Source organism: Pelobates fuscus, chromosome 8 (genome assembly GCF_036172605.1).
Source record: "Pelobates fuscus isolate aPelFus1 chromosome 8, aPelFus1.pri, whole genome shotgun sequence".
NCBI lineage: Eukaryota > Metazoa > Chordata > Amphibia > Anura > Pelobatidae > Pelobates > Pelobates fuscus.
In genome coordinates, this window is record NC_086324.1 from 20,339,090 (window position 1) to 20,353,736 (window position 14,647).

General features: G+C 37.0%; 1 protein-coding gene across 1 annotated transcript in view; it reads left to right on the forward strand.

Annotated features, from left to right (window-relative positions):
- Window positions 1-2,939: 2,939 nt before the first annotated feature.
- Window positions 2,940-14,647, forward strand: part of THSD7B (thrombospondin type 1 domain containing 7B) — a 366,207-nt gene continuing 354,499 nt past the window's right edge. Inside the window, exon 1 of the mRNA XM_063429372.1 lies at window positions 2,940-3,327. The gene's annotated coding sequence lies outside the window, so the exon portion shown is untranslated. The remainder of the gene's footprint in view (window positions 3,328-14,647) is intronic.

The window sequence follows — 14,647 nt, forward strand, 5'->3', positions numbered from 1 at the left end:
CCCATCACCACTGAATGAATAGTTAAAACAACAGTATGTAGTTGTTACTAATAGTTTGTGGTTAACTTTAAATGTCTGAAACTATTCTGTCTAAATGAACAACAACTTTTCTTTTCACTATTTCAAAGCCCTTTAAGGCGTCAGTAATATATTACAGGATTTTACTAAAATTTGCATTTGTATGTAAATTAGTATGGCTCTCTTAGGGAAAATGTCTTTTTTTTTTTTTTACTGAAACTATTGAAATTCTACAGGGCCCAACATTTCCTTACACTCTACGTAATGTGATACTTTTAGCATTCACTTGTAGCATTCATCGTAAAAAGGTTTTTGAAAACATCCTTGAATTATACTGGACTCAAAGTAATAAAACGATATCAAGATCTGGACTCATTAGGAAAAAAAATATTGTGATTCATGTAACCTTGATTATCATGGTGCCTTAAATTAATAAAAATGTAGAATGGCTTCTTAGACATGCTAAAGGTGATCCTGACTTTCATGTGTATCTTATCCACTTCAGAACACGTTTACAAGCAACTTAGTATCATGATGGCTGCAGCATATCTTCTGCCATGGTGGGGGTTAATTACTCTAAATGTACCATAAGAAATAATTACATGAAATGATTAAAGAATTTTAATGAAGATCAATAGTGTCAAAGAGAGAATTATGTTGATTGAAGTGATTTTAACAATATATTATGTGTGTGTGTTAATGTAAAATACTCAATAGTTTGAAAGAAATATATATACCCGGAAGCTAGAATAATTCTACTGAAATTAAAAGGTAACTCATTAAAACACTGGGTTGACAACATGGTTGCATAATCTAAGTCAAAATGAGCACAGTGAAAAATGTTCAACTTGTCAAATTTGGCCTAAATTTTCCTTAGATTAATGGACAACTCTTGTCAAATCATCATGAAAAAATGTTGACTAACCAACTTCCTAAATCATTTTTCAAAAGTGGCTAGTTATGAAGGATTTACCGGCTGACAGAATACACTTTAGGAATAGACTGGTGGACCTTCCACATTTAGAACTCAGAAAATACAAGTTCCTGAAATATCTGCAACTGTCTGCCTTCAATCAAAAAGCAACTGCACTCATTGCTTATCTGCAATGCTACTGAATATGTCATTTGTATGTGTAACACTCTAGCTATAACTGTAATGTACGCAGTCCACGACAGGTCATCGGGCAAACTGGGCAACTGCGCAGTGGGAAGAGAGCATGGGAGGCGAGTCAGAGATAATATGATGGTGGTGAAAAGACACAGGGGGTATACAGATATAATTGGAGTAAGATACGAGATAATAGGAGGGTGGTACAGAGACACGGGGGGGGGGAAGGGGTATACAGAGAGAATTGTAGTAATATACAAGATAATAGAAGGGTGAAATAGAGACATAGGGGGGATACGGAGAGAATTGGAGTAAGATACGAGATAATTAGAGGGTGGTACAGAGACGGGGGGGGGGAGTTACAGAGAGAATTGTAGTAAGATACGAGATAATAGGAGGCTGGTACAGAGACATAGGGGGGATACAGAGATAATTGTAGTAAGATACGAGATAATTAGAGGGTGGTACAGAGACGGGGGGGGGGGGGGAGTTACAGAGAGAATTGTAGTAAGATACGAGATAATAGGAGGGTGGTACAGAGACATAGGGGGGATACAGAGAGAATTGTAGTAAGATACGAGATAATAGAAGGGTGGTACAGAGACACATGGGGGATACAGAGAGAATTGTGGTAAGATACGAGATAATAGGAGGGTGGTACAGAGACATAGGGGGGATACAGAGAGAATTGTAGTAAGATACGAGATAATAGAAGGGTGGTACAGAGACACATGGGGGATACAGAGAGAATTGTGGTAAGATACGAGATAATAGGAGTGGTGAAAAGACACAGGGAGTGGATGGAGAGAAAATTAAAGAAGTATGAAGAGACAAAGGAAGGGGGTAAAAAGATAATGGAAGGGATGGAATAAAAATTGGGAAGGACTTGGAAATATGCGCACACACACTACACACTACCAATAAATATACTACACTGCCTTAAATACACCATTTAAACTGCATGGGTACAGTCAGACATTATAAACAGATACACTTCCATGAACACAAGTGGCACTCTAGACAAATGCAACATTCTCACACACTGTTACACTACACAAATACCATATTAATTATTATTATTATTATTATTATTATTATTTTACTTATATAGCGCCAGCAAATTCCGTAGCGCTGTACAATGGGTAGACTAACAGACACATAATTGTAGTCAGACAAATGGACACACAGGAACAGAGGGGTTGAGGGCCCTGCTCAATGCGCTTACATGCTAGAGGGAGTGGGTTATAGTGACACAAAGGGTATAAGTAGGGGTAATGAAATAAGTTACTAGAAAAGTATTCACTGAGATTTTAGTAGGTTATTTTTGACTGTTGCTGGAGAGGAGTCATGGGAGGTGCTGGGGGTATCACCCATAACCGTACATGTGGCATTTCAAACAATACATGCCCACATGTGCACACGTGGCACACTTCTTAGACTGAAGAGGGTATATCAGAGGGTGAGTGGCAGGTAGTGTTGGTAAAATGGCCTGCTGTGTGGTATAAATGTTATAATATTAAGTGGAATAATGCCAAAATCATTCCCGTCTGAACATTTATCTGCCAAAACCAGTTCTGTTGTGAATATAAGTCCTTCAGTCAGCTTAATGGGAGTTGAAGTCCGTAGCATGTGAAGTGCTGATGGTTGCCTATACCTGTGTCTGTGTGTATCTGTATTTATCCTGCTACATATTTTCTCCTAGATTCTCAGTGAGTGCTATCAAGGCTGGGAGGTGTGTCTTACACACTAGTGAGGATAGGGCTCTGAGCTCTGGAGCTGATGTGATTCAGTCTTACAGCAAGCCTGTGCTGATAACAGCTAACAGAGAGCCTGCCTCTGCAACTCGGAGGGACCATCTCCATCCTGCAGCCTCTCTGCCTAAAGTGGATTGCCCTTAGCCAAAGTACCCACAAGGAAACCCAAACTGCTACACAAAGGATAACTTCACATTATCCCTGCAGCTGTCTGAACATAGAAACCCCTTAGAGGCTCCAGAGAGGGAGAGGGAGACACATTGTAAATATATCGGAACCCTTTGTACTGTATTACAATTTAACACTTTCTTCTCTCTGCTTTTGGGTGGTCTGATGGACAAGGAATATATTCTTATATCTCATATATCACCAAAAATCCTTGGAGTATCAAGATATCCCATTCCACTTTGGTGCAAAATATGAGAATTTTATGCCCACATTAAAAAGGTAATTTGATTATTTTCTTACACACATTATTTTCTTATTTATTATATCAGTGATATTGTTATTGCATGTTGAAAATGTATGTGCAACGTGCGGTTTATTGCTGATAAAAAAAAAAAAATGGTTAAACCTGTTTTGTAATATTTATACATTTTTTGACCCTGCTACTTCCAATGCAATCAATGGATATTTATTCTGTCACCTTAATATAATCTGGTGTCAGCAGAGGGTCTTTAAAAATTTAGACACATTGAAAGTCCATCTTGTACCAGGAATCAGACAGAACCTGCTGGTCTGTATCATCCTGTGTTCTCCTGGATGTGTCATGAACATTTTTTCCAGCCAGGAGATGCTTCAGAATTTATTAGCAACCAAGTACTTCATTAAAAAGACAAGACAAGATAATATGTTTCATTCTCTCCCTCCGCAGGCTTAACAAGGTCATTACTCTGTATCTATTTTCAGGATAATTGCCATGTATCTGTTGCCCTCATCATTTGAGAAAGAAGTACCTTTCATTTCTGCAGAGGATGGTTCGAGGCATGTTTGTCAGATCTGTTTGTTTTTTATTTTGTGATAATTAGATTAATAATGAAACAACAGTTAACAGAGTAGATCTTAGCCAATTAACTGAATAAGTAAAAGATGCCAATTGCAAATGCTTCCTATTATACATTCCTATGCCTCAAAACAAAGAAGTGGGTAAACATAAATAATATGATTTAATTACATTGTTTAATTACTCATTTTCTTTATTAAAATTGCTTAGGCTAATGTTAAAAGAAATTGCACAGCTAACTCAACAGTTACATGCTGTTTTATGTGTAAATGTTGATTGGTATCGAACTTTAGATATCTTTTGCCACTTTGATATAGGAGTCCCATTAATATAATGAATCCATGTTGGTTGGTTTTTATCAAGGATAAGGACAGATAGATGCATTTGGAAGGTTGAATACATGGATACGTCTCCAGACTACATGCTGAGAAGATAAAGAAACATTATACAAATATATATATATTATAACAAGTGAAAAAAAGAGACAAACAATTCTCCCCCTCCCCCCCCCCCCCCAAGACAAGTAGTTGGTTTACATTACTCACTTATCCCTTTTTCTTCTGAAATAAAAACCATAATCCAGATTGTTAGCCTCATTGCCAAGACAATGATTAAGTCTGGTTCACAAGAATTGATCAGCCACCATCTGGGTGTCCAGTCCAAACACAGCCACCTGTCACTCTTTACATCTTGGTGTCAGCTGGACCACTTTATGCCTTTAAATACTTCATCTCTGGTATCAATTACCAGCATTGTCTCTAATAGTGCACAGGGCAGCTGAACTTGTTTGTTTCTTTGTGCATAGATTTGTCTCTGGTTTGTACTCTGTCTGCTAATGTGTGGAATTACGTAGCATGTAGTGTTTTATAATTTAAATGTTTTTAGAATATAGTGAAATCCCTTTCTCCTGGAGGGTTCTTTATTGAAAATAATTGATTTTTGGTTTCAAGGCACAGGATGACAGCTTTAACTCATTGGAGAGAGCCTAGAGTTACTGTGCTAAACTAACTCTACTATTCTAGGTTTATGTGTTTGTAATTGCCGTCAAATTGCTGTAATTACATTTGGTAATATGTGTACTTTGTCAGCTGTCTCGATAAGATAAGAATTATAACCACTACCGCTGCTGACTATAGATACTGTATGAACAGAGATTAGTGTTCAAACTCAAGGAAATCGGTCTCGATGAAAATGCTTGTTCTTGGGTAGAACATTGGCTTAAAAACAGAATACAAAGAGTTGTCGTTAATGGTAAATTTTCAAGCTGGACAGAGGTGGCAAGTGGTGTCCCTCAGGGGTCTGTTCTGGGACCCCTTCTATTTAACATTTTTATAAATGATCTTGAAGACAGCATTGAAAGTCATGTTTCAGTGTTTGCAGATGACACAAAACTTTGTAAAATAATACAATGTGAGCAAGATATTACTTTGCTGCAGAAGGATTTAGATAGACTGGAGGACTGGGCACTCAAATGGCAGATGAAATTTAATGTTGAAAAATGCAAAGTTATGCACTTCGGCGTAAAGAATACACAAGCAACGTATACCCTTAATGGAAGCGAATTAGGGGTAACAACACACGAAAAGGACTTGGGAATTGTTATAGACAACAAACTATGCAACAATGTGCAATGTCAATCAGCAGTGGCCAAGGCCAGTAAGGTATTGTCATGCATGAAAAAGGGCATTCATTCTCGGGACGAGAATATCATTTTGCCTCTCTATAAATCACTGGTAAGACCACATATTGAATATGCTGTGCAATTTTGGGCACCTGTTCTAAAGAAGGATATCATGGCACTAGAAAAAGTGCAGAGGCGGGCTACAAAATTAATAAAAGGAATGGAACATATCAGCTATGAAGAAAGGTTAACAAATTTAAACCTATTTAGTTTAGAAAAACGTCGCCTGAGAGGGGATATGATAACATTATACAAATATATTCGGGGCCAATACAAACCATTGTGTGGAAATCTATTCACAAACCGGACTTTACATAGGACACGAGGCCATGCGTTTAGACTGGAAGAAAGAAGATTTCGTCTAAGGCAAAGGAAAGGTTTTTTTACTGTAAGAACAATCAGGATGTGGAATTCTCTGCCTGAAGAAGTGGTTTTATCAGAGTCCATACAGATGTTCAAACAGCTACTAGATGCATACTTGCAAAGACAGAATATTCAAGGATATAATCTTTCAATGTAGGGTAATAACTGCTTGATTCAAGGATAAATCTGACTGCCATTCTGGGGTCAATAAGGAATTTTTTGTCCTAGCTTGTTGCAAAATTGTGCTTCAAACTGGGTTTTTTTTTTTTTTTTTTCTCTTTTGGATCAAAAGCAAAAAACAGGTGTGAGGAAGGCTGAACTTGATGGACGCAAGTCTCTTTTCAGCTATCTAACTATGTAACTATGTAACTATGTAACTATGTAACAGAGCATGCAATATCTGACTGCAGGTTATCAGATGAATCTCAATGGAGGAGACAATTACAATTTCCTTTTCGCTCTGTACTTTCTATTCTTTCTTGCTAAGTAACTAATTCAACAGCTTTTATGGAACAAGAAGCACTTGTGAAAATGGTGTATTTGATCCCAAGCATGCCTTATTAACTTTCACCAAGAGAGATCTGTTATTATGGAACTATAATGTGTTGGGTCTGTGGATCCATGATATCTCCTTGCCACGCAGGACATCTCCTTGCCACGGAGAATGTGACCCTTGAAGCCACTTTCAAAGACCTAGTTTTATTACATTCCATTATTTATATAACTGGTTCTGCTCCTCATCCTTTGCTCCTGAATGAAATACTACCCAATCTCCATCTTACAAAATAACAACACTGGTGTAATGGTTTTGGATTCAGTTCAGCATAAAGCATGGACACAACTGAAGACACAGATAAACTGGTTTATGCATGGCCAGAGCTAGGTGGATATCAGACATGCCTCATGTGGTACTCTATGCAAGTTCTTATTGAGTTATGGGAAATAGGACTCTGGATACATTGTATATTGACGATAGGGCCAGAGTCTTGAACATTGAGAATCATTTTTAAAAGTTTTGCAAGGAGATGAATTCAACTTATTGGTTATAACTTGTTATTATTTCTAAAACAATAACCAACAACACTTAAAATGATTTTCTTATATCTAATAAAAATGTGTAAAGTAATATCAGTATTTATTTTAATTAGTTTTACAATGATACTTTTATTGAAAAACTTAAGAAAACAAACATCCTACTTCAAAGCCATATACAGTCTGGTTATACAAATAATTTAGAGTTCTGATGTATTGCTTACAAATCAACAACAAAAAAATGCATCTTTAAAGAATCCAATCTGTTCATCTGTGACCTAAGCCTATTTAGTCTACGTATGACCAGCCTGACTCATTTTTTTACCGGTTTCAGCTGCTCTGATTATGTTAGTACTCCCAAATAGTTACTCACGGATTCCAATGTGGACCTTTCGTAACGTAATGTGATGTATTTTCATATGTAATCTTTCGATATACCATTTTCTCTTCTGGAATGTTCTCATGCAGCCCCAAGTAAAATTAAGAATTAAAAAATCCAATTTTGGTGCCGAGGTAGACTATGGGGTACTTGGGATTATTCAATGGTAATAGCACATATGAGTTGGTCACCTCCTGTTTAGTGCCTGGTGGAACTACAAATAAAAGGGAAATAGAGAGAGAAAGCAGTGGGAAAAGGACAAAGGAGAGGGAAAGGGGATGAGAAGGATATGTGATTTCAAGTAAAATAATTCATGGATAAGAAGTCCAGTGACTCATCTTATCAGCAGGAATCCAATGAGTGTCGCACACTCCAGTTCAGGTTGTTAAGATGAAAGGTTCCATGTTCTCTTCCTTCAAAGTTCTAGTAAACCACATCCTGTAATACTAACATCATTAATGCCAGCGAGTGTTTCTTCTTTTACTTCACCACCAAGACCACTATGTTTAATCGAAAGGGCTGGAAAAGTGATACTAGGAGTCAAGGGAAAGTGGCATGTGAAAGATCTAAAAAGAACAACATTTTTCAAATTAGATAGGTATCTAGCTCCACGTAAAAAAACAAGGCAGCACTTGTCACGTAATATAAGCTAATTATAACATCCCGTAGTATGAGAGATTGATATCCCATACCAGGAACTTAAGGCCAATGTATCTACACTCCTGAAAAGTCCACACTTAAAATAGTAAGTAGTGTTCCTTTAAATTCTTTAATCCCACTAGCTAGTCATTTTGTTGCTAATTCAATAATAACAGCATTTATTTGAAACATGGCATTCATAGCTAGCATGAATACAGGGCTACCTAAAATATTAATTGAATTAGCATACATTGATGTAGTCATTCAACCTTTACAAAATATTTCACGGATTAAATAGTTTTAAAGCTTATAGTACCTCTTTCAATGTTTCAACCGACAGGATGCATTATATTTTAGGAGATACATCTCTGGTAATTAAATAAGATTTTGCCTAAAGATGTTGATGGGAGAACTTCTATTTGTTAAATAAAATATTTAAATCCCAAGCTAAATGGGATTATCAGAAAATGGATTAAAAGTATTTAGGGAATGCAGCTTAGTAAAAAGAAAAAAGAAAAAGGCATCACAATATAAAAATAATGTCTGTATGTGCTCGTAATGCAGGCGTGCGTGATGTCACGGCGGTATGTTACGGTATTACAGTCAGGAAGTAAGATTCCTGGCTATTATAACCAGAGGGCTATCATGGCGACTGTGTGAGGAAGTGGTGCTTGTAGTCACACCATGTACAAGATATTGTATTGGACTTATGTATATAGCAATAGGTGATACATTTGGAAAGGAGTCAAGCAGAAAATTGTAAGATATTTTAGCTTTTAAGAATATAAGAAACCTAATTGAAATATATAGCATTAAATCAATAGAGCACACACGGTAAAACGCACATACTTTATTCCGTTTCCGGTTTAGCTGATGAAGTAGTAACCAGATAAAATAGTAACCATTGTAAACACTTTTCATGTCAGCTATTTATCACCTGGGATATTTGCTTCATACTTGTTCTGCCTGGTTCCTGACCACTGAATTGTGGGATTGATCAAGTCAAAGAAGCCAGGTTTGTGTTTCTTATGGTCTTCTTAAATGAGAATACCTTCTGGTAAGAAAACAATTCCACAAAGAAAGTTTCTTTAAAAAAAATAAATAAAGACATGGTTGATTGCAGATTCACCCTACTCCTCTCCCTGTCCCGTGACTGGACAGTTAATTAAAGATACAGTTTAGGAAGAGGAGGCAGTGAGAGGGTACTGAGACCCCTACATTCTTTTCCTAGTTAGTCCGGCATTAAACATAGGCTCCCCATTTAAAGCAAATGAGTCAATCTAGAAAATACCATTCAAAAGAGAATCACCTTTTCCAATGAAACAGCAATAGTTTAATCTCTCTCCGTCATAGTCCCCCAAAAAATGATCTTGTTTGTTGAAATCTGTAACAAACTAATAAATTAACCTCATATTTTACAAATTTATACACTAGCCATGCAATATATAAATTAGTACACATTCCGAGTCTTTAAACACAAATATTAAGGATCCAGGATTGTGCTCTCTATGTCTTGAGAAAGTCCCGTGGGCGGGACGAAACGCGTAGACGTGACTGCATGTGTGGCTGGTTCCACCGGATCCTTTTCGGCTGCCTGTATTTGTTTTGTCTTATTTATTATTCATTATTTAGAATTTATCATCATTTTTTATTTTTCGAGGTTTTCAGATTTTTTGTTTTGTTTTATTTATTTGTCCTCTGTTTTTTCGTTTTTTCACTTGCCACCTACCACCTTGGTTAAGTGAAGTGAGGGTTACTGTACCTCCGGATATAGTGAAGCCGAGGACTGACGACTACTCATTCAAGGCGGCTTCATTTCAACTACACCGCGGTCTTTTGAGAAGATACCGACCGCGGCATCTATATATATTGTGAGTGACTCACCAGGTGCCTGTGTGAGTAGTCTGCTACATCGTTCACCGCGGTCTTTTTCGAAGATCCCGACCGCGGTGCATATCACCGTTCCTCGACGGACCCCCTTTGAAGTGGGTCGGATACCGGCGGCACAGAACCCTCTTCTACACCCTTTTCCTTTTTTGGGGGTTGTCCTCCTCTATTACCTCGGTGGGGGGCCCACACCGAGGCAGGTACTTTTTATGCATTATAATTTTTATTTTTTATATATAGGTTTTTATTATTTTTTTGGCAGCTGTTTCTGATACCGTATGTGATACTTTGTACTCTTTATACAGAGTTAGGTGACAGATCAATATCTAGATTATACTTTGTATGGTGTTACATATTTTACAAAGAGAATTGATTGATACATTGTTAGTGGATCCGTGCACACATTGTGATTTTTTTATTTATTCAATGTTTTGCTTGATTTTTTAAATAAATATATCTATATATATTTTTTGTATAAGTGTTAAGTCACAGTTTATACAATAGTTATTTTGTGACATATTCATTCTTGAGCGCACATACTTCTGTATACTTTTTTGAGCTACCACTCAATTTTAGACGCTTGTGCATGTATGTAGCCGCCAGTCCTAATATTTTTTTATTCAATACACCTGATATCTATCTTTTCTATTCTCTATGAACATTGAATAGTGTTGTCATATCACCCTTTAATATAGTACAATGATGAAAAATAGATGGCATAAAACCGCAAGCATTGAAATACATTCTTTCTATAAACACCTGTTCTTAAAATGGCAACATGCCAAAACCAGCTTCCGTCAAACGCTCTCATCCCTTTGAGAACGGGGCACGTAATTATCCTGTTGTATTTTACGTGTGTTAACTACACTAGCAGGAAAATACAACACTCATTGTGACCTATATTAGTTGTTTGGAAATATTGCTGCTCTGACAGCTCACGTTTCTAAAAATAATTCCTCCCGTGTAGTTTTTTATCTGGATGTTTGTTAATAAATTCACACATCAATCCCTCAAGCCCTCCCTCCCCCTATCTTCATTAGTTTTACTAGTGACAGGTGCAGGCTGTTTAGAATGTAGGTTAAATTGTTGCAGGAGACTTGCCGCTAAGGTGTGAATGTGCTTAATCAAAGCAAATGAATCATCTTTTCCAGAAATTATCTAGATGATGCTGAAAAAGGACAATGAAGTGATTAAAAAGGATAAAAAGCGGTCAAGGTGTAATTTGCATAATGCATTTAGATAGACAGGGTATAATAACAGATACATTAGCATACATTTTACAACATTGCGCATTTTGTCGTATTTTGTTCATGCATTCAATCTTGAGGTTTTCCTTTAAATTAGTGCCATTTTACACTAATTTTAATTAAATAATTATTTCAATAGTTATTTACATATTTACTTATCCAAGACTGGATTTGCCTTCAAAATTGTGTTTAGCTTGGTTTGTTTAATTAGATTATTGTGGTTCCCAAACCAGTCCTCATGACCCAGCAACAGTCCAGGTTTTGTCAGTAAAAAAGGGAAATACATAAATCCTGGATTGGTGGTAGGTTATGAGGACTGGTTTGGGAATCACTGATTTAGATGGAAATTCATTGCACCAAAAAGCTATGTGTGTGGTCATCTCCAAAGCCTTTTCTATAGAAAAACATCCCACTGTATGTACTCTAACAACCGAATACGGGAAACATCTCGATTTCTGCTGTGGTCTGCATAATATGGGGAGAATTTGGTATAAACTGCATCATCGTTTCTAGTAGGCGCCTCTATTAAATTCACAATTACTATTATTCATGTAACCCAGACAGATTCCACAGTGCTGTCACTGAGATGTTAACAGTCATTTAGGAAGCTGGGAAACATATTTTCCTCCTTCTCTGAATTATTTTGCCAGGATCCCTATCGATATTCAGGTCATTAAAATCTCCCATGATCAAAACCTGACCTTAATATGGATTTTTTTTTCCAAACAGCGATACCAGCTTGTCTCCCTCATCAATAGAAATATTTGAGTGTTAGGTGCACAGAGCATGACACTGGCTCAATACCTGGTGATCTTCTGTTTTTATATCATACCGCCTCTAGACTAGAAGCACGTCTCAGCGGGGGTCTCATGAACCCTTTGATCCATTAATAATAGTTTGTCTCGCATTTGCCTTTGTATCCCTTTTGTATAACTGTAAAATGATGCAGAATATGTGAGTGTAATATAAATGCTACCAATGCTATTTTATATATAAAAACTATTTTTCTTTATTCCAGGCATTTATTGGTGTTTCTCATATAAATTGTTTGTGTTATATACTCACTGTAGGCAGTCACTATTGCAGTCTTCTCACACTGCCTCAGCAGAGTTTGTGGGAGCAGAGGCACATTGTAATGGTTATGGTGCTTGGAGTATTCCTTCAAGTGAGTTCAAAGATTAGAAACTGAATAGAGAATGAATAATACATTGACATGGATAGAAAAAGGGAAAAATGAGCAACTGTGAATCCCAGGCACTTCGCATTGCTTTGTTATTACTAAGACAGATATGATAAGGGGAATCAGGTTTTTTAATGTGTTAAATGACACCTTCATGTCACAACTGGTACAAGCACCAACTAGAAAGGATGCTTGTCTGGATCTCGTTATAACAAACAGTGTTGATTTTTTTTGACCAACATTCAAGTAGGGGAGCATTTGGGAAATATTGATCACAATATGGTATTTTTTAAAATAAACTCAAAAAAGAAAAAGCACGTGGGGTATACTAAAACATATCATTTAAAAAAAGCCAATTTCAATTTTTTTTCAATTTAATATTAGGGCAGCTAATGTAGAGAAATGCAAAGTTATGCACTTCGGGGTCAAGAATGCACAAGCAACTTACACCCTAAATGGTAGTGAATTAGGGATAACAACAGACGAGAAGGATTTGGGAATTGTTATAGACATGAAATTAGGCAGCAATATGCAATGTCAATCTGCTTTTGCTAAGGCTGGTAAGGTTTTGTCATGTATAAATTGGGGCATAAATTCTCGGGATGAAAATAAAATCATTCCTCTTTTTTAATCGCTGGTAAGATCAATCCTTGAATATGCTGTGCAATTTTGGGCACCTGTTCTAAAGAAGGATATCATGACACTAGAAAAAGTGCAGAGACGGGCTACAAAATTAATAAAAGGAATGGAGCATTTTAGTTATGAAGAAAGGCTAAAACTGTTTAGAGGTGCCTTAGAGTGGATATGATAACAATATACAAATATATTCAGGACCAGTACAAACCATTACATTGAAATCTATTCGTAAACAGGGCTATACATAGGACACAAGGTCACGCATTTAGGCTGGAAGAAAGGAGATTTAATCTAAGGAAAAGAAAATGTTTTTTTTAAAGTAAGAACTATAAGGTTGTGGAATTCTCTGCCTGAAGAGGTGGTTTTATCAGAGTCCATACTTGCAATAAAATAACATACAGGAATATAATTTCTAATTAGTGGGGTAATAGCTGCCTGATCCAAGTACCATTACCTGACTGCCATTTTAGGGTCAAGAAGCAATTTTTTCCTAGTTTGTTGCAAAATTGGAAGTGCTTCAGACTGGGTTTTTTGCCTTCTTTTGGATCAACAGCAAAAAACAAATGTGAGGAAGGCTGAACTTGATGGACGCAAGTCTCTTTTCAGCTATGTAACAATGTAACTATGTGGAATTTTAACTCTGCAAATAAAGGTAGCTATTGCTTGGGCTTATTGTTTTAGATACATGGTTCGGTTTTCTATATAATTAGATTATCATAATTATCTTCCGGTATCAAATCTGTCCTTGAAAATTGTATAGTCAGGAAATTTGCAAATTAAATTACATTTCTGAGAAATGTTCCATCCTTAGTCCCTATAATTAATGTCATATATGAAATTTAACTCTCTAAATGGACATGAGTTTCAGGAACTCATTTCTAAAATGTACATGTCTAAAATGTGATACAAAGTATACATTTATTATCTTAAAGGACCACTATAGGCACCCAGACCATTTCAGCTTAATTAAGTGGTTTGGATGCCAGGTCCATCTAGGGTTAACCCTACAGATGTAAATATAGCAGTTTCAGAGAAACTTCTATGTTTACAATAGGGTTAATCCAGCCTCTAGTGGCTGGCTCATTGACAGCCACTAGAGCCGCTTTCGCGCTTCTCACTGTGAAAATCATAATGAGAAGATGCTGATGTCCATAGGAAAGCATTGAGAAATGCTTTCCTATGGACTGATTGAATGCACACATGCGCATTCGGCGGATGACATCAGAAGAGGGAGGAGAGTTCCCCAGTGCCGAGGGAGCCCGGTGCTCGAGAAAGGTAAGAGTTTAACCCCTTCCTCCCCCTTCAGCCCGGTGGGAGTGGGACCATGAGGGAGGGGGAGACCTAACAAACACGTTTGTTTTCTTGGCACTATAGTGGTCCTTTAAATGGCAGCTCACTTTCCAACCAGCAGAATTCATTATTTATTAATATTTAATATGCTATTGAGAAATACCGACAACAGTTGTGCCCATAGATAGTGAAAATAAACACGTAGTCATCTTCCTTGTTCTTGACAAACTGAAACTAGCACGCATGGTATCTACTGTCATAGGCAATTCAAAGGTATCTATGTAAATTTTAGGTGTAGGCTCGGCTACCCTAGTGCTACCCTAGTGCCCATCATCTTCTTTAAAGTGCTCAGTCACTCTGTAGCTGAGACCTGAGGCACTCACGGTGTGGCTAGTCGAGAGGTTGTGGAGCTCTACACTGCTGGACTAGG